Source organism: Mesoplodon mirus, assembly GCF_964341445.2.
Source record: "Mesoplodon mirus genome assembly, chromosome: 7".
In the NCBI taxonomy this organism is placed as follows: Eukaryota; Metazoa; Chordata; class Mammalia; order Artiodactyla; family Ziphiidae; genus Mesoplodon; species Mesoplodon mirus.
In genome coordinates this window covers 68,430,877-68,451,441 of record NC_138983.1, presented here as the reverse complement: position 1 = coordinate 68,451,441, position 20,565 = coordinate 68,430,877, and positions in this window count along the sequence as shown.

The following is a 20,565-nucleotide window of genomic DNA, read 5'->3' as shown; positions in this document are numbered from 1 at the left end:
GTGCATTTCTTCTGCAGTACCTCACTCTGTTTTTATGTTCATTTTACCCTGTACTCTTTCATGTTACCGTCAGATTCTTAATCTATACACTAAACATTTATTTCTGTAACAAGTCTAATGTAATTTCAAGAAATGAGAGGTTTTTCCCACTCTCTCTTATGAGAGGTGATTCAGTGGTAGATAGTCTGGACCCTGGAGCATAGGACTCGACTTTAGGCCAGGGATGCAACAGTAGCTAGCTGGCTATTTGACTTAGACAAATTACTTAACTCCTCTGAATTTTGGTTTCCTCATCTATAAAATCAGATTAGAATCTATACATTTCAGGGGCCTCCCTGGTGGCGCAGTGGTTAAGAATCTGCCTGCCATGGGCTTCCCTGGTGGTGCGGTGGTTGAGAGCTTGCCTGCCGATGCAGGGGACATGGGTTCGAGCCCCGGTCCGGGAAGATCCCCCATGCCGTGGAGCAACTAAGCCCATGTGCCACAACTACTGAGCCTGTGCTCTAGAGCCCATGAGCTACAACTACTGAGCCCACAAGCCACAACTACTGAAGCCCATGCACCTAGAGCCCGTGCTCTGCAACAGGAGAAGCCACTGCAATGAGAAGCCTGTGCACTGCAACGAAGAGTAGCCCCCCCTTGAAGCAACTAGAGAAAGCCCGTGCACAGCAATGAAGACCCAGTGCAGCCAAAAATAAATAAATTAAATAAATTAAAAAAAAAAGAATCTATACATTGCAATGGGGGGGTGTGGTCTACAGATGATTTTCTACAGGAAAGTCTTTTAAGCTCTAATAGAAAATACTGGTGTTTGTTACTCTTTTCTAGGTCAAAGGGCTTGGCCCATGAGGCATTGTTTTGGCTCCTGGGATAGTTTCAGATTTATTTATTTATCATCCATCTCTCCACCCACCTATCCATCCATGTCTCCATCCCCCTATCTAGCTTTCTATTTATTTAACAAATGTTGATTGACTTTATATTATGTACCAGATATACAATCAGGAGCTAGGAATATTGGCATGAATTAGATATAGCATGATTCCTGCCTCCAAAGACCTTCTTTCCAAAGAGAGGGGAAGACACATTTATATATAATTATGTAGTGAAGAAATCATGGTATAAGGCTGTACCTCTTAAACTTTGGGGGGAAATGTAACCATCTCAGATTATTTTGCTTTCCCAATTGTCTATTAGAAATAATGGAGACTATCATGAGAATTTCAATTGTGAATCTGTCCTGGAGTGGGAAATAGAGCAAATATTAGATACAAAGAAGGGAGATACTTTCTCTGGCCTTTGGGGCTGGATGGGGGGATGCGGATGCCCTGGGAGACTGGGAAATGATTCTGGTGGTGAGTGACTCTGACTCATGGTGCAGGCCAGGTGAGCTGTGCCCCTAACTTCAAGTTGTTCTATTCTTGGGCCATCGATGGTAGTTCCAGGGACAGTAAGTGTGGCGGATGCTTTGTTTCTGAACTGCTTGTCTTAACAAGCAACAATTCAGGGAACTGAGAATAATCTGAGGACTCAGGGAGAGCAGACACCACCCCACAATCCTGGGGGAGAGCTAGTTCTCGACTTCAGCCACACTGCCACAGTGGGTGCTCCCTGGAAAAAGGAGGAGCATGCATGTGAAAGATGAGCCAAGCTGGTTGCACAGAGCGTGGATGATCTAGTTGTTAGCGTCCAGGCCAAGTGTGTGGATTTCAGCTCAAGCTGCAGACTTGGCAGGGAGCTAGAGGCTAAGCAGGAACTGAGGAAGTAGACCCCTGAGGGGTGCCTTTGCAGCAGGCATTAGGGGAGTAGGAACTTCCTCCATGTCCTGGCTAGCAAGATTAATCACATTTGCTGGGGTGATGGGCAGTTCTGCCCAATGGGCATTCTCATTGACTTAGGGGTATGTTGAAGCTCTTCATTTTCCCAGGCTTGGCTGGCTGAGATGGGCAGGTGCTGATAATTTTGATCATGTACTATCTTCTTCATGTCTTTATATACCTTCTTCTTATTCCCATGTGTATAGAAATGCAACACACAACTTTAAGAGGTTTATGTAAGATTTAATTTCACTCTCCATCATTTCCTTCTATGTAATTATATGCACCATTTGTGTTTCACTTATTATATGTCAGGTCCTACACTAAATGCTTTGCATACACTAACAATATATCTGTTAAGATTCTTTATGTGGCAAGGAGCAGAACCATCTCAAACTGGCTTCATCAATAGATGGTACCTTGGCTCATGTAAAGGAAAAGTCCTGAGGCAGGTTTAGTTCAGGGGATCAAAGATATCAACAAGAACCAGCTTCTTTCCATCTCTTCGTTTCACCTTTCATAGTTCATCTTCACCTTAAGATTGGTTCCATGGTCATGAGATGTCTACCAATAGCTCCTGGGTCTGTATTGTCTCTCGGTCCATGTCCATAGAATCTCTTCCCTAACTAGCAAACAATCTGGGTTCCATATTGGACCAGCTTAAGTCAAAGCCCACCCCTGAACAATCACAAAGGGAAGGGGATGGAGTTGTGCTGACGGGCTGAGGTCTACATCAGTGACCTGCTCGGTCACTGACACTGTCTTTTTTCTTTGTCTTACTTCCCCATTCTTCTCCTCAGTATACAAGATCTGCTTTGGAGGAATATAACCCAAAGAAGTATCTTTGTCCCACAACTGAGGTATAGGAATCTCTAGCCATTCTTTTCTTTTAATTTCTTTTTTAATTAATTTTTATTGGAGTATAGTTGATTTACAATGTTGTGTTAGTTTTCTCTGTAGAGCAAAGTGAGTCAGTCATACATATACATGAATCCACTCTTTTTTAGATCCTATTCTCATACAGGTCATTACAGAGTATCTGTAGCCATTTTTACCGTAACTAAGAAAATACCATCAACATAACAGGGACTTAGTAAGTGCCAGTGGGGGGATGGATCCCAACCCAGGAACGTGGTTACCACACAAAATGTGCTTTGTCCCTTGCAGGCAGAGTATGACCATGACCCTTCCCCACCCTCATTTCATTATTTCTTCTTTGGGTCCCATAATGATGTTAGGAAGACAGATACAGGTGTCTCTTTCTGAACCTTAGCAGATTGTTTTGACTGAAGCTTTCACTGACATCAAGGGAGCAAACTATAACGGGTACCTGGTTACAAGACAATCCCAGGGAAGAAACATTAACAGAAATTTTATGGATGAGATCCCACAAAATAGTATAGTAGCTCTTCTAATGTCCTCCTGATTCTACTCCAGTCCCAGTACCGTGATAACTCACGTCTTGTAATACAGATGGGGTGTCAGTGGGAGTGGCTTCTGATACTTTCTCCTGACACTCCAATTAAACAATTTGGATTCAAAAGATTTCTAACCTTTCCAGACTCTCTATAATAGAATGTAAACAAAGTTCCTTAGGGAGTGATAAAATATTATTCATGAGAAAAATGGGGGGTATAACAGAAGCACCATAAAACCACCAGCAGAGGAAATAACATTTAAGAAAATAATGCTGTCCCTGGTTGGTAGATTAAGAAAGAAGGGAAATAAATCATTTTTATTCTTCTGTTCTTCATAACAGTTTGTAATTCTGTTGACTCTTGGGTTTCCACATGGCTAAAGTTAGGTCTATAATATTCATAGAAATTGAAGCCTAGAAGGATTTGTTTTTGTGGGTTCACATGTGTATTCAGATATTCTGAATTAAAGTCAGGATTAAGTTTTAAATTAGGAAAAGTACAAGTTATGGTGAAAAGACTTATGAAGGGAAATGAAGACTTCTCAGATCTTTACTGTCTAAATTTTTTATCCATCAACATTGCTCTGAAACACATTTAATAATACTTAAAATGTGTTACATAAAAAATAAAAATATACGATTTGGATAGTCACTCTTGCCTGGACTTAATTGAAATATCACAGGAGCCCACTTACTGAAAGTCTGTCCCTAGGACAGGATGATCTGGACAGAAGGAAGGTTGGAGTGGAAGGAATTTCACATGTGTTACAGTGAACAAGCTCAACTGGTATAAATTCAGTAAATTCAGAGAGCAAATTTTTTTTAATAACAGCTTTCTTGGGGAATATAATTGGCATAAAATAAACTTCACATGTTAGAGGACACAATGATAACTTTCAACATATACACACTCATGAAACCATCTGTACACTCAAGACGGTTGCATACACCAATCTCTCCTCAGAATTTCTTTATGATCCTCTGTAACCCTTAGAAACCAACTTAACTTTTAGTTCCTATTCTTCTTTAAGCTTATTTCGTGAGACCAGTTCCTTTTCTGCCCTTGGATGAAAACTTGGGCTATCCCTTGAATTACTCTTAAGTAATAAAAAAAGTTTACCAGTCACTTAAAGTCTCAAAACATGTTCTCAATTTATAAATCAAATAATCCAATCTCATGTAACAGTGAAATTTTCCATCTAGATTTACTGTTATGACTTTTCTCCTTCTCCTACCTTGGGTCTGGTGCAGAGGGCAGGCTGTGGTGAGAGAGCAGGGTATGGGTGGCCACTTTTTCTTTCCCTACACAGTAGTTTTATTCTTCTCTCCCCCTCCTGCTTTCTATACCTCTGGAGCTGGAGCACAATGATCCAGAAGAGGGAAGAGAGGCACAAGAGTTCTTAAATGAGTAGTCCTGTTGAGTGAGAGCACACACTGTTGGAGTCTCTAGAGAATCCCACCCCTACCCTCATTGCTGGAGGTCTTCATCTGCTGCACTCCTTTTTTTTTTTTTTTTGCGCTACGCGGGCCTCTCACTGTTGTGGCCTCTCCCGTTGCAGAGCACAGGCTCCGGACGCGCTGGCTCAGCAGCCATGGCTCACGGGCCCAGCCGCTCCGTGGCATCTGGGATCTTCCCGGACCGGGGCACAAACCTGTGCCCCCTGCATCGGCAGGCGGACTCTCAACCACTGCGCTACCAGGGAAGCCCATCTGCTGCACTCTTGATGAAGGCTCTCTTCCAGTTCCTTCCAGCTCCTTGTTTACTCCTTTGCAGCCTCCTGACACTTAATGGTGTCCCTAGTTTGTTTCTGCTAAGTTCTCTCTATCCCTTCAGGTCCTCTTAGGTGAGACTTAAGATGACCCCATGCAGACTCTCTAGACTTAAGATGACCCCATGCAGACTCTCTCTTATATCGGCCCAAGTGTGGTCCAGCTTTCTTTGTTTCTTCCAACCTGAAGAGGTTACCCCAAATGTAGCTCTCCCTCCTTTGTTCCTCCACGTGAGCAGCATATTGGCTGTAATATCTGTTCCTATAGAGGTATTAGATACAGCCACACTGCTAAATCCCCTCATCCCTTGCCCAGAGGACACATATTAAGGTTCACTAGTCATTTCCTTTAAGTTCCTCTCTTTTGACCTGAGGGTAAAGGTAAAAGAACCTTCCAATTTCTCCCTTAGGGAGCTGAGACTCAAAATACATAGACTCCTCTAAAAATTCATTTCTAATCTTCAACTCAACTCATTTTAATCTTTGTTGTGGGTGAGAGTTAAGAGTTACATAGCCCAGCTTTTGCCTATCTTTCTTCAATTCCTGCTTCATGGCTTCTCACCTCACTCTGGTATGTTGCATATATTATCTTCAGCTAAAATTAAGACAGAAGAATCCATTTTAACATTCTTTAATATAAGTTTCACATCCTGGAGGCTAGATGGTTCAGATGGAACATGCAAAACTGTGTTCTCTTGAAGGCTTGGGCTTCTGATTTTTCATTATTCTTCTTGTGGACAAAGAATGTTGTCTATCATTTTGGTAAACAAAGAAGGATGCTGCAGCCATAAAGCCATCGGCAGCCCCATGGTGCTCCCCGAGGGGAAAAACAGGATAATGGCCTAGAGAGTTAAAGGGCATGTCAAAGGGATCACGTCAATGAACTCAGACTCTTACATCTTCCCCTACATAGAAAAGTACTAAAATCATTAACTTGAGATATCTGTTTCTGTGATTAGCAGTAATCTTTTGAGGCTTGACTACATGGTTTTTGATTGTTTGTTTGTTTCAGCAAAAACTCCTATAGCTCCTCCCTCAGACTTTGGAACAGTCCACCAGAGCTATTTGAGAGGTTGCTTTACCTGGCTATAGTCCTCCATTAGGCCGCTGAGTAAAACATAATTCTCAACTTTTAGGTTGTGCATTTGTTTTCCAGTCAACATTCTTTAAGACAGTAAAGAAGGTATGAAATGCCATCTGCTCTCCACTACAAATCCAAGCTTGGAAAATCACATGATGACATTCCTTGCTTCTCTCCCTGTCAAAGATATGCTTCAAAATATAACAAGAAATAAGATGATGACTTTGAGCAAAATGTACCTGATAAGAATGAATACAGTAAATGTTAAGCAACAGAAAGGGTCATGGAAGAAAATATGTTTCAAGCTGAGAGAATGTTCTTTAGTCCATCACTGATTCATCTTTGTACCTTCCTAAGCCCCTGATATAGGGCCTGGCACATAATAAGAATTTATGAATGTAGTTTACTTTGTCCCAAACACATTCTCAGGTGTTGACTTCTGAGTTATAGACAAGGTCAGTTAGTACCACAGTTCACATGTCTGGTGGCTATGTATTGGCTGAGACCAAGCAGTCTAAGAGTATCCACTCTGAGACCCTTGTCCCCCACCTACAGTTGTCATCTGCTGATTTCCAGGCCCTTCCTTGCTGTTATTGAGGACTTGGAGATTTAACCACAATTTTTCCATTCCACAACCTCAGGCAATTTCAATATCTACATAGGTCACCTATCAAATGACCTGCTTCCTCATTTCTGGGCCTCCTTGATTCCTTTTACCACCCTCTCTACAACGCTTCAGAGACACATCTTATCACCTGGAATTGTTCCCTCAGAAAAGTCCCTCTTCTGCTTCTTACTTTGACCACAACTCCCAATCCCTGCTACCAACTTCATCTCCTCCTTGTCACTATCCCTGCACAGACTGTTACTTGGTCCTGCCTTTCTCTCTCCTATTTCCCTATCCATCAAGGACCCCATGGTTGATCACTGCAATTACTTTCTCAAAGACATCCTGTTTCCTTGCCCTTGTATTTTCCTGCTTTATCTGCCTGATAGAACTTCAACTCTAGATCTATTTCACATTCTTTTTAGTCTACTATACCTGTGCAGCTGAGCAATGTTGGAGAAAAACAAATAACCATAAACTTTGGTATTCTAGAAGTTCATGGTCTTTAATCTCATCTTTGGTCAATTTCTTCTAGCATTTTCTTTAAAATTATCCCAATCTTCCCTACTCTGCTAGCCTCCTAGTCAGCCTCTACCTACCCCACCCCATCCCAACTCTCAGCCAATAGCATTTTCTTGTACTTTATAACACTCACCATGTGCTTGGGCCCTGGACATTGGTATTTTGTAAAAGCTCCCCAGGCGATTCTGATCCGCAGCCACTGTTATGGACCACTGATCTAAAGAAACCCCGAAGACACCTAAAACCCAGCTTAGGGAATCTGTCTCAGGCCTCTGGCTCCACATCACCTCTACTGATTCTATTCACCACCCACTCAGTATCCCATGGTCCCAGCCACTGGGCCCATCTTGACTTCTTTTATCTCATTTTGCTCCACTAGGATTTGATCACCTAAATTTAGACTACTGACCTGGGTTCTGCAATGATGACCACACAAGGTCCTTGTGATAACCTCAGCTACACACACATAACTGCTGGCATGGGGCACCATGTTTCTGTGTCCCTGTCTATTAAGAAGGGATATCAGACTGGAGGGATTGAGCTGTAAATGCCTTTTAAAACCAGGCTGCAGAATTAAGACTGTGTTATTGTCGTCTTGGCAGCATCACTACCAAATCCCTCTAAAGATGAATTTCCTTCCCTGTAGAGTTTGGGTTAGTTTGCCAATGAGAAGATGCATGAGATTTGGAAGGTGGAAATGGAGTGGTCATTCTTTTCAGAAAGTTGTGGTAGTCAGACACTGCAGGCTTCCAGACCCCTCTCAACCCCTTCATGGTAGCAGTGGTTGGAGAACACCCTTGCTCCAGTTCATCAGGATTCATTCTAGTAAATGTTTCTCTGATCCTCAGATGGTAGATCCTTCTAGGTCTTCATCCCACCCCCCCAACTCTTCCTACATTTAAGTCCTAATTCCAATATTAATCCTCTTCTTCCCATAATAGCATAGAGGCTAAATTTTCTTGACTGAATGTAAACTGATACAGGGGCTTAATATGCTGGGCAATGGAGAGCTTCTGAATGTTCTGGACTAGAAAGTCACACAATAAAAGGAATACTTAAGGAAAACTGCATATTGGGAACCCAGAAACCTATCCAGCAGTGATGTTGATAACTACCTCATTTTTTTAATGTGATCCTGCTTTGAGGATGTCACCTGGAGGTGTCTGATTACCTGAAGTGGAGGCCAGCTCTGTTGTCATGCTTTTCCCCACTAGCTCTAGTTGATGGTGTGTCAGCACGTGTGTTTGTGTGGACTGGGGATGTGTGAGAAGGCAGCATAACTCTCTTTGTTTATACCTGGTGCCATTCTGTCGTGAATCCAGGAAAGGGAGCTGACATGAGATCCAACACCTGGCTCTGGCTCTTGCCAACCATATGAGCAGGAGCAAACTACTCCCTCTGCCTGTGCTTCAGTTTCCTCATCTGTTAGTTGGTCAAGCAAATGAATTATCCCAAAGGTGCCTTTCAGCCCTAACATTCCACCAGTCCATGAATCCATTAGACAGCAGTTGGATTTCCTTTGACGTCCTTCTAGGCTGGCCTGTGACAAGGCCAGCAAGGGCTAGGCCAGGTCTGGAAGTTGGAAGCTTCCTCCTGGGTCTCTGGGGGCTGATTTATGGTCATGACCTTGTTCTGGGATGGCAACTGAGGGCAGCCAGGGAGGTAAGAACCCACAGGCACTAGAGAAGCAAACAATTGTGCCCACAAAGTCAGGGCCTAGGGCGGGCTTGGCCACACCAGCTGCTGACAGACAGATAAATGGATGAACACGCCTCACTCTCACCTCTTGGCCCTCTCCTTGACAGGGCTACTGAAGCCTCTTAAGGTGTGCTGATTAGGTTAAGAACAAGGTCCAGTGCAAATTTATGGTGTCTATAAGCTTCCCGTGTTTTCTCAGGGAAGATTCTTTCTCCAAGCCTCTCCTTTCCCTTGTCCCAAGGCCCCAGGCCTAAGCCACACACAAATCTTGATTTCATCAGGAGCTCTCTGTTCCCTCAGCTGCTCCTGTTTTCCTTCTGAAGACACATGCCCTTTCCTAGAAGTTTTATTGTTCCCCCACCGTCTCATTTTCTCACAAGTTCCTTCCTGGGGAGCTGGGACTCAGCCAGCCTCTTCTTGTGGCGAATAGGCCCAGTGCCCACAAGAAAGACTTTTTTTTCTTCATTATGTCTCCTGTTGTCATTAAAATAAAAGAAAGACAATAAAAATCTCTCTTCCTCCTAGTTCTCTTTATAGATTTTCTCATTAAGAGAATTAACAGCAATCAAAGACAAAGCCATAGCTGCTTCTCTTGAGACAAATCAACTTCAAACTATTTGCTACTCAAGTCAGAAATGGTGATTGCTGGCCGCCAACACTGAGCTCCCAGAATCAGCTTCTATCCTTGCCTCTGCAGTACAGCTGGGCAGCCAGGGAAGGAGAAGGCGGTGGTGTCTGAGGGTGCACGTTCGTACCCACGAACCACTGTTTTCTAGGGTGAAAGGGGAAGTCCATGCTTGGCTGCTGACTAGGCTTCTATAATGGGCCTATAGAATTGTTCTTTCTGGAAGCCATCCAGACCCAGAATAGGTTGAGGTAGAGAGCTCCCCATTCCTGGAAAGGTTTGCATAGAGGATAAATGCACCTCAGTTGGCTGAGGAATTACACTGGATGACTGCTGAAGTGCCCTTTTACTCAGAAGGCTCCTGAATCCAGGGCCCCTTTGCCACCTGTCTTGAAATGGCATCAGAACAAAAGGTTCTTCAAGGAAGGACCCGATAGGATATGGAGCCTAGGTACAGCTGTCAGGGATGAGTAGGTCCTCAGGAAGACGCCCCCATGGCAGGCAAAATTGTAACTCCAGGTGTGGGTATCTACTAAAATTCTCTGCAGGCAAACCAGAACTTCTCAGGGCAGTTGTGGGCACTGCATAATATGACATGGGCAATGCAATGGACACATTCCAGGTTCCCAGTACACGCTGAAGAAGAGCTTATAGTGACATTAGCTTAGTGAGACATTAAGTTATATTGGAGCATGCAATGGTCTGAGAGTCATGAGAAGCTGGCTACTGTTCTATTCCTTTGTGTGATCTGGGGAAAGTTATTTTTTCTTTCTAGGTCTCAGTTTCCTCATCTGTAAAAATCCAGGATCAGTCTATATCTGTATTTTTCTAAAGAAAGTTCCAGGGAAACCTATTCCCATTAGGTACTTCACATAAAATGATTTCATGGTAAAATATGTTTGGAAACACCATGTGTAATAATGCTCCATAGAGGATGACAACACTGATGTGCCTGTGAAAGGCTCCAAAAATCCTGCAATGAAAACATCTGTTTCTCTTTGTTTAACCTTGTGTTTGCAGAATATCTTTAAACAGAGGAGTCTTGTTTTTCCAGTACAAGCCTTTATCACCCAAGGAACTAATACTCCTCGGCACGCTGTTTGTGCCCTCAGGGAAACAGTGATCTAGATAATCTCTGAGGTTGTAGGATAGTATGTGCTTCCCTAGCAGAAGAATCGACAACAGAATTCTTTATCATGACGGGCGTGAGCAAAACCCATGCTGCCTGAATCTCTGGGTTAGTGTCTGCATCTCTGACTAGTGTCTCTATTATGGGCTTCTGCACGCACCCTTTCCTCTGACTAAAACACTGTCCATACTTTGTGACTGGCTAACTCAGCCTTCTCATCTCAGCTTTAGTGGTACTTCCTCTAGGCTGCCTTGCCCATGCCTCCGGTCTGCGTTAGGTGCCCATTTTATATGTCTTTTACTTCCCAGACCTGTCTTCACCAGAATAAAAGGCCTTACATGTTGTGTTCTCCTTCTATCACCAATGCCTATTGAAGGGTTTGACATATAGGAGGCCCTCAATAAATACTTATGGAATGATTAGATACAAATTAAGTGACGTGTGGGATTGCTCCCTTAATTGGGATGGGGGAAGAGTGATTACCACTAATGGAAAGAGGTGGAGACATTTTCTTGTTACCCTGTGGAAGTTATAGATAGAAAGACATCAGAGCTGTTCAAGACAGAACTGGCTGCCTCTCTTGGGAGAAAGCTTCCCGTGACTGAACATATGTTCACCATAAACCTAAATGAGACCATCATCAATTGGAAGTTTGAATTTTCATTCAAAATTTGACTTTGACATTTCCTGCTAATGCCAAGAATCTAGGATTTCATTCTTCTTTAATCAGTATTCTGTGTAATTTACATATCCCTACAAAATAAGGGCTCTTTTGTCATATATCTTTGGTTTTTGAGAACTGCAACTAAATTTAAACAATAATTAATTTACTAGCAGTCTATTAGATTAATAATAGCAATCTCATGCGTTAATAAAAATGCAGTTTAAATGCTGGAGTCAAGGAACAATTAAGCTATATTATGCAGCTCTCAATGATAATAGAGACTAATTTTTAAGTTTATGGTATAATGTTAATTGAAAATATGTGGACCTAAACAAGTGTTGTACGAACACTGTGACTGCAACCTGGTAACATGCAGGAGAGAAAAAAGATGGGAAGAAAACACACACTAATGCAGAGTATTTGGTTAAGGAAGATGGGACTAGAAGTAACGTTTGTCTGTTTTTTAATTTGCTTCTGCAAAATTTCTCTCCAATTCTTTTTAATGTGTTTGTCTTCTTTGTAAATTTTTTAAAGATAAAAATAAGATTGGAAATGACAGAAACTATGCTCGCTGGCTCTGCAAACATTATTTTGATTTTTTTCCAGCTGAGGTTTTGGAGACTTGTTCAAAGATAACTGGACTATAAGAATAATTCTGGCTTCACTTCTCTTTCCCAGCTGTCTTGAAGTGTCTTTCATAAAGAGACAGAATGACAACAATCACCCCCAAATTCAAATACTTCATCTAGTCACTGACAACTCCCAAAGACCCAGAGCTGGAAACCAGGCTGAAAGTGAAAAGTTGAGGAGTTTGGACTTCATCTGCCCTCATTTCCATTTGTGATTTGGGGGTTATGTTTCTTTGGAGGGTGGAGGGAGGTAGGTGGAGACAGTTGGCCCAGGTCAGCAACCCTTTTTCTTTGTCCTAAGATAAATCCCAAAAGCTATTACCAGGAAAAAGAAAAAAAAGTTTGTTTGGCTTTCTGCTGCTCTGGCCATAAACAACAGTCTGGGATCAAGGGTGTTGTTGGTGCACAGGATTTAATCTCCGCCAGGTTTTCTTCCCATAAACATCCTTTCAGCTGTCCTGGCCCAAGACATCTTTCCCTTTGTGAGGTTGATGCATGGTTTTCGATGGAGTGGCCTGTGCATTGCTCTCCATGGACCCAACTACCAATTCTGACCCTTCAAGCCTGGAAAATCTCAGCTCATTCATGCTTGAGATATTTAGACCCAAGACAGTTCCTGACTTGGTGGCTAAATATAACTTAATGGAACAGAGAGGCCTGGCAATAGTAGAAAGCGCATGGCTTCGGGAAGTCAGAACAATTTAAGTTTGAATCCCAGTCCCTCTGCTTACAAACAATGCGACTTTGGTTAGACAAGTTACTTAACTTCCAGAAGCCCTCGTTTCTCCGTGTGATTCCTACTTTGAGGGCTGTCTTGTGGATTGAATAAAGTATCAGATGCAAAGTGACTGGTAGCATAAATTCAAGTTCCTATTCCATTGGTTGCTAGTGTCACAGACTCAAGTGTTGAAACCACATTTTCAAAATATTTCTGATGAACTAAACTGGGTCCTGAGGAAACTCACCAAGATGATGAGTGGTCTGGAAGCCAGTCCCTATGAGGAGTCGGTGGAAGCACTGAACACATTTTGTGTAGAGAAGATCAAGGAGCTATAATAACTGTCTTCACATCTATGGTTCACTCAAATCTGAAAGAGGGAGCTGACTTCTTCTATTTTCTTCCTCTGTTACTAAAGAAATATTTATTGAGTGTCTTTTTTTTTCCAATGAAATCTTTCCCAGTAATACTTATATTTGGGCTAGGAAAGAGTTTTTATTTCCTTTGGGGCTCTGGGGCTTTGGTAACAATGGCTGGGTGAGCCATTACTAAAGAGAACATTGGGGCTCCATAGCTGGGATTTTAAGATCAGTAATTCTTAAATAGGTTGGCATGATAAATGAGATATTTTACACATTACAAAGTGGAAAGAAGCTGCCACTTCCCCAACCAACACCCTACTTCTCCTGGCTATGACCAGGAGTCCACTTAGGTCCTCAGGGTTGAAAAGAAGCCAAGGTCTGAACATGGACACACCATCCTGGGTTGATTATTCTGGGAGTAGCTACTAGATCAGATTCCAAACCGGAAAATCAGTTTACAAGGCAAAGTGTGGGTAACACACGCACGTTTTAACAGAAAGTCCAAATAAAATTAAAGACCCAGCATATCTATCCCCATGAGAGAAGGGCAGGAGTCTGGCTCAAGTCTTAGTGGGTAGTTTCCAGATCCCCCATGGATGAAGTAGTTAAGAATTCAGAGTTAGGAGTCCATCTGTGGTCGATGGGTGGTGGTGAGGCAGGGGAGAGGACCATGGCACCAGTCAGGCAAACCCCTTGCTTGTGGGGACATCCAACATGCTCACCTCCACGCGAAAACCAGAAGCAGCTGCCACGGGACTCTTCCCTTCTCTAAGAGGTGATTTGATCTTGGGGTAGGACAGAACATGCATGTGTGGGTTAAGAAGCTCAGTCATGAGGACTAGAAGGATTCCAAGGTGCAGGTTTACATAACCCCATATTCCTCTGCCACTTTCGTAGCTGAGGCCCCTTGGGGTCCCATGGTAACCCAACAGGAGGCGAAACCAGTTTTGTTCCCAGAATCTTAGAAGGTTATGTTTACCCTCAGTGCTTGAGGGAATAGGCTATGTACATCTATTGAGTGTCTTCTATGTGCCAGATTCTGTGCTTATCACTGAGAGTAGACTGGGCAACAAGAGATCTCCTGACCTCCTGGAGCCTGTAATTTAGTTGGAAAGATAAACATTGAATGAGTAATTTTAAGTATGATTGGTAATAAAAAGATTAAACAAGGAGGGTCATGGGCACTGTGGGGTTTTATAACTGGTCCGAAATAGGACGAATGGATGTGAACTGTAGGGTGACTAAGTTCCACATTATGGTCAAAAGAGAGGCATATAACTGCCTGTAGTCAGGCAGTTTGTGTACTGCACAGAGGCTCTAGCTGGGGGGATGAGTGAAGATTGAAATCTAGGCCTTACATTGCTCTTCAAACTGTGCACCTACAGGGTTGCTTCTGCTTCAAGGCAGTGCTTTTTCTATTTGCACAAAGCCATCGTATAACCTGGTAGTGGCCCTGAACTGAGGTCTCCAAATTGTGGCCCATGACAAATTGTGGGCTACTGATATTCTTTGTTGTCCTGTATATTATATTTGTTTACTTATTTATTTATTTTTTTAGTTTTGTTTTTAGATTGATTAGCTGTTAAATTTTAAAGTCTGAGAGATCTCACATTAGAATCCAGATTTCTGAGCCCTATGGAAAAACTGGGAAATCTGATAATACTGGCCCCCATGTTCCTACAAGGAGGCAGTTAGCTGGGGATAAGTGAACGGTTGCTCCCTTTAGAGAAATAAAGATGACCCCTGACCCCAATCCTTTACCTCAAGTACCAAAACTTGAGTTTGCTAGCCCTGTTTTTAATACACCCAGAACTGCATGGAACGGGCTGCCTGCTGAGTGATGGATTCCGTGCCTGGTGCTACTGAAGCAAAAGCTGCAGGATCTGGGTCAGAGATGCCACACAAGGGGCCTCTTATACCAGGTAAGAAGTTTTGACCATGCTTTAGGTTTTGTAGGTACCTCAATTCCTATGAATGAAAGTCTGTCCTTGGTCTCATGACACAGTCTTTTTTTTTTTTTTTTTTTTGCGGTATGCGGGCCTCTCACTGTTGTGGCCTCCCCCGTTGCGGAGCACAGGCTCCGGATGCGCAGGCCCAGTGGCCATGGCTCACAGGCCCAGCCGCTCCGCGGCATATGGGATCCTCCCAGACGGGGGCACGAACCCGTATCCCCTGCATCGGCAGGCGGACTCTCAACCACTGCGCCACCAGGGAGGCCCCATGACACAGTCTTTATATACATGGCACCAAAGTATATGGACCGAAATAAGAGCTTTCCTTTGTATGTTTGTTTACATGCCATGCCAAAGATCTGAGTCTGTTCAACAATCCTATAGTGAATTCCTGATGGGAACCCAACACTCCACTGTGCGATATAGAGGAATTACAAATTTAGTTTGGTTTAGCTTTATTATTCAGTCTACTAAATGACTGAGTGATCAACTAACTAACTAACTAATATGGGCTAAATTATGTTACCCCCGTCCCATAAAAATAATTCATGTATGATGGATTCCATCATTGGACACAAAATGTGAATTGTGCCCTCCCCCAGGACCTCAGAATGTGATTGTATTTGGAGAAAAGGCTTTTAAGGACATAATTAAGTTAAAAAGAAGTTGTTAGCATAGGCCCTAATCCAATATGACTGGTGTGCTTATAAAAAGAGGAAATTAAGACATGCACACTGAAACATATAGATGACTATATGAGGACACAGTGAGAAGGTGACTACCAGCAAGTCAAGGAGAGAGATCTCAGAAGAAACCAAACCTGCTGACACTTGCCCTTGGACTTCCAACCTCCCAAATTATGAGAAAATAAATTTCTGTAGTTTAAGCCTCCCAGACTGTGGTATTTTGTTATGGCAGTTGCTATAAACTCAATGTTTATATCTCACCAAAATTCATACATTGAAACTAATCTCCCATGAGATGGTATTAATAGGTAGGGCCTTTGGGAGATGATTAGGTCATGAGGCTGGGGCCACCATGAATGGGACTAGTGCCCTTTTAAAAGAGACTTCAAAGAGCTTCCTCATCTCTTCCACCATGTGATGACACAGCGAGAAGACAGCCATCTATAAACCAGGAAGCAAGGTCTCACTAGGCAGCACATTTGCTGGTGCCTTGATATTGGAGTTTCCAGCCTCCAAAAAGAACTGTGAGAAATTTCTGTTGTTTATAAGCCACCCAGTCTATGGTACTTTGTTATAATAGCCCAAATGGACTGTGATGGCAGGCCTAGGAAACTAAAACACTAACTAACTAATACAAGTTCTATTTCCTGCCCTCAAAGAGCTAATATCATAGTAGGGAAGGCTTGATTTGTAAACACTTCCACCAATAGCCCAAGTGATCTTCTTATGGTGAGAACCAGATCACATCATTCCCCTTATTCTTAACCTTCCAGTGGCTTCTTCTTGTATTCAGAATAAAAACAAATTTCTGGCTGGCAAAGTATTAGTGTGATCTAGTACCCTCCCAATGGCCACATAGTTTGGGCCACCATCTTTCTTGCTCCTGACACACAGCCACCCTGACCTCTCTGTTCCTCCCACAGGCGGACACCAAGCTCTTTCCCGACTAAGGTCTTAGCATACTTTGCTCTTCCTTCCTGGAATACTCTTTTTTATTTCCTGTTCAAACTCACTCCCATCATCTCTCCCAGCCAGGGTTGGAAGAGGGGAGTTAAAGGAAGAAGAGGGAGAGCTTCCATTTTCTGAGAAACAAGTGAATGCTACAACAAGGCACTGGGCTCAGTTCTTTGCATTCATTTTTTGAATAAATACAAAGCTCTATGAGGTAGAAACTATTAACCTCATTGAACAGATGAGGAAACCAAGGTTTAGAGAAGTCACAAACATAAGTAAGAAGGGGGATGAAATTTGCACCCAACTTCGACTTAACTTGAGAGCCCTCCACACCCCATCACATCACACTGCTGCCCATGGTGCCTGATCACCTACTGGAGGGGCCTCCTGACCTGTCTCAAGTCTTACAACCTAGTAGTCTTTCTTTTGGGTTAAACAAGGCACTCTGTAGGCTTTTCTGTTGAGTGCAAATGACAATTGAAATCCTCAGCATCCATCCCTCTCTGCTAAAGTTTAAAAATAATCTGTCCTTTGGTTTAACCCAGGCAACTTCAGGAGAGCTTCTGCTTGCACCTAGGCTGGGAGGAAGGGAGACCAGGGAGGGCAATGAGCAGAGAAAAGGAGAGGAGAGGGCACACAGGACACGAAGCTGAGCTGACTGGGGCAGCAGGAGTCAGCAGGCCATGAAGAGTTGGGAGTCAAAGCCCTTGGGTTCACTTCTAACTCCACTTGTTGGGGCTATGTCAGTCACTGTATCACCCTGAACTTCAGCTAGAGAAGGGAAACAGGAGTGGTGCTTATCCTCCGGGGGTACTCTACAGAAAGCTCAGATCATGGGTGGTAAAGAACCTGGTAAATTATAAAGTATCATAAAAATGAGAGGTGTTGATATTATTATTATTATTACTTTGTAAAAATATTGAGAATATCAGTTCTTTGTGATGACCTAGAGGGGCGGGACAGGGAGGGTGGGAGGGAGGCTCAAGAGGGAGGGAATATGGGGACATGTGTCTGCATATGGCTGACTTGCTTTGTTGTGCAACAGAAACTAACACGGTATTGTGAAGTAATTATACTCCAATAAAGATCTATTAAAAATATATATATTGAGAATGGAATAAACCCAGACTCAGCCCCATTGAATAGAGACAAGGCTCGAGGAATCTGACTTGACTGTGGAGGGTTTTGTCGCCTGAGAGGTGACCCAGTGCATAGGCCATGGGTATAGAAATTAAGCTTTATCCTAGCTGGGGTGAGTGTCCAAGGAGGTCCCAGCAGGTGACAGAGCTGTACTTTCTAAGCAGTATAAAATGGCCAAAGCCCAACAGGTACTGGCATTCAGGTCTGAAGTGATCATCCCATTCAGAGCATGATGCCAGCCAAGGAGCTGGGACCAGTGATTCTGTCCAGTTTCCCAAGGTCAGGAAGAACCTGAAGGTTGTTGGACCATGGCCAAATAAGCTAGGGTTGAAGGTGTGCTTGGGTAACTAGTACCCTGAATGGGAAGCTGAGGTTGAAGCCCAGTTGGCTGGGGAGTATATGGCGTGGATGCTGTGATGCGCCTCCCAGTTCCCTCTTCAGTGAAGAGCTTGTTGCCTCAGCCACTGAGAGTGCTGTTGGCAGACAGGCCTTCAGTTGTCAATCCCTTAGGATCTGCCTTGGCTGTAGAGATCCCCTTGTCCAAGGTCACACCCTTCCCACCAAGCCCACATTCAGTGATTGATTAGTGCAGGAGTGTAAAGACCTGGCCATCTCAGCCCACCCAGGACAACCCTGAAGGGCAATTCCATCTCCACAGCCTCCAAGTGGTTGCCCAAGGCTGCCACTGGACCTGCACCACAGCTAGACTTCTCCTTCTGTTAGTTTCTTCCCCTCCCTTTCTCAAGTGTTGAACCCAAGGGCACTCCTTAATAAACTTCCAGTCCTTATTTTGTAGGGATATGTAAATTACACAGAACACTGCTTAACAAAGAATGAAATCCTAGATTCTCGCTAGGATGTAGGTGGACAGAGTCCTGAGTTAATGAAATCAAGATACCTTCAGGTACCATTCTGGCTCCTTCAAATCAAAGCTGATAGCAACTAACCTTGTCATGAACCAGATGCTGTGCTGGTCCTGCACCATAGACAACCTCATTTAATCCTCACGACAACTCTATAGGGTAGGTACTTCTTATCTCCATTGTACAGATGAAAAGTCTGAAATTCAGAAAAGAAAAAGAAAAGATTTGCACACCAAGTATTCTTGTGTTTATATGGGATTTGTCCCATGAGACCCTTCGACTTCACAAGCTGGTATCTTCATGGGAGTTGTTTTCCCCCTCTGCCTCGGAAGGGGCTAATGGAGTTAGCTATCTGCAGGCATCAGGCCATCGTGGGTGATGGAGACATGGGCTTCCTTGGATTTTGGATCCAAGAGCTGTCATCCTGTTTGTCCACAAAGAAACTGCATTTGTTCCCTCCAAGTCATAGCAGCATTAAGTCAAAGCTCTGATCAGAGGCAATAAGTGTGTAAAAAGGAAACCAAAGCAGAAGATTAGTAGTCAGATTAGAAGGCTTGTCTGTGATAGGAAGGAAATATTTGTTAAATAAACAAAAAAATGAACAAACAGGAATTTACTTGAGCTTAAATGAGTCAGAGAGGTTTACTATATATGTGTATTGTGTGCATTATTGGTTGGCAAGCTCTGGTTTTCCACAAGCTGTAAGAGAAATCAAGAGAAAAGTCTGACATCAAAGCAGTATTTGGTTTGAGCTGTCCCTTTGATTACACTTATTCATTTGTTCATTCATTTGGCAAGTTTTTTTTTTTAAGTACTATCTTAGTCTGTTCAGGCTGCTATAATAAAATATTATTTCTCCCAGTTCTAGAGGCTGGGAAATTCAAGATCAGTTCAGTTCCTGGTGAAGAATCTGTTTTTGGCTCTCCATCACCTTCTTTTTTTTTTGCGGTAGGCGGGCCTCTCACTGCTGTGGCCTCTCCCCCTGCGGAGCACAGGCTCCGGACGCGCAGGCCCAGCGGCCATGGCTCACGGGCCCAGCCGCTCCGTGGCATGTGGGATCCTCCCAGACCGGGGCACGAACCCGTGTCCCCTGCATCGGCAGGCGGACTCTCAACCACTGCGCCACCAGGGAAGCCCTCCATCACCTTCTTGATGTGTCCTCACATGACACACACACACACTGACACATGCACACACACACAGAGGCTCTTTGGTCTTTTCTTATAAGGATGCGAATTCTATAATAGGGACCCCACCTTCATCTAAACCTAAGTACCTCTCAAAAGCCCTATCTCCACATACCATCTGATTGGGGGTTAGGGCTTCAACATGAATTTTGGGGAACACAATTCAGTCCATTGCAAGTACCCACTCTGTGCCAGGCACAGCTCTAGATAATTGAAATGTATCAATGAATGAAACAGATTAAAAACTTTGCATTTAGGGACTTAACATCTGTGTATGTGTGTACGTATGTATGTGTGTGTGTTGCAGGGGAATGAGGGGCAGAAATACAAACAGACATAATAAACAAACAAGCTATTTTAGAAAATAAGAACTGTTAAGAGAAAACAAAAATAGAGCTATGAGTAAGGGAGACGGTGTGGGACTGCTCTGTAGTTAAAAGCGTGGTCAGGGAGGGCTCACCGAGAAGGCAATATTCTAGCAGAGATGTCAAGGAGGGGTGGGTTGTCACCACATAGCTCTCTGGGGAAGAGTGTCCCAGGCAGAGGAAACAGCCTATGATAAGGCCCTAAGGTGGGGCAGACCTGGGGTATTTTAGTAAGGAGGCCAGCATGGCTGAGAGGAGTGGGTGACCAGGAGATCAAGAGAATAATCAGAAAGGTAATGGGGGCAGGACTGTATCATCTTCATTGTCCATGTGAGAATTTGGGCATTTCCTCTGAGCAATGTGGAGTTCATGGAAGGCTA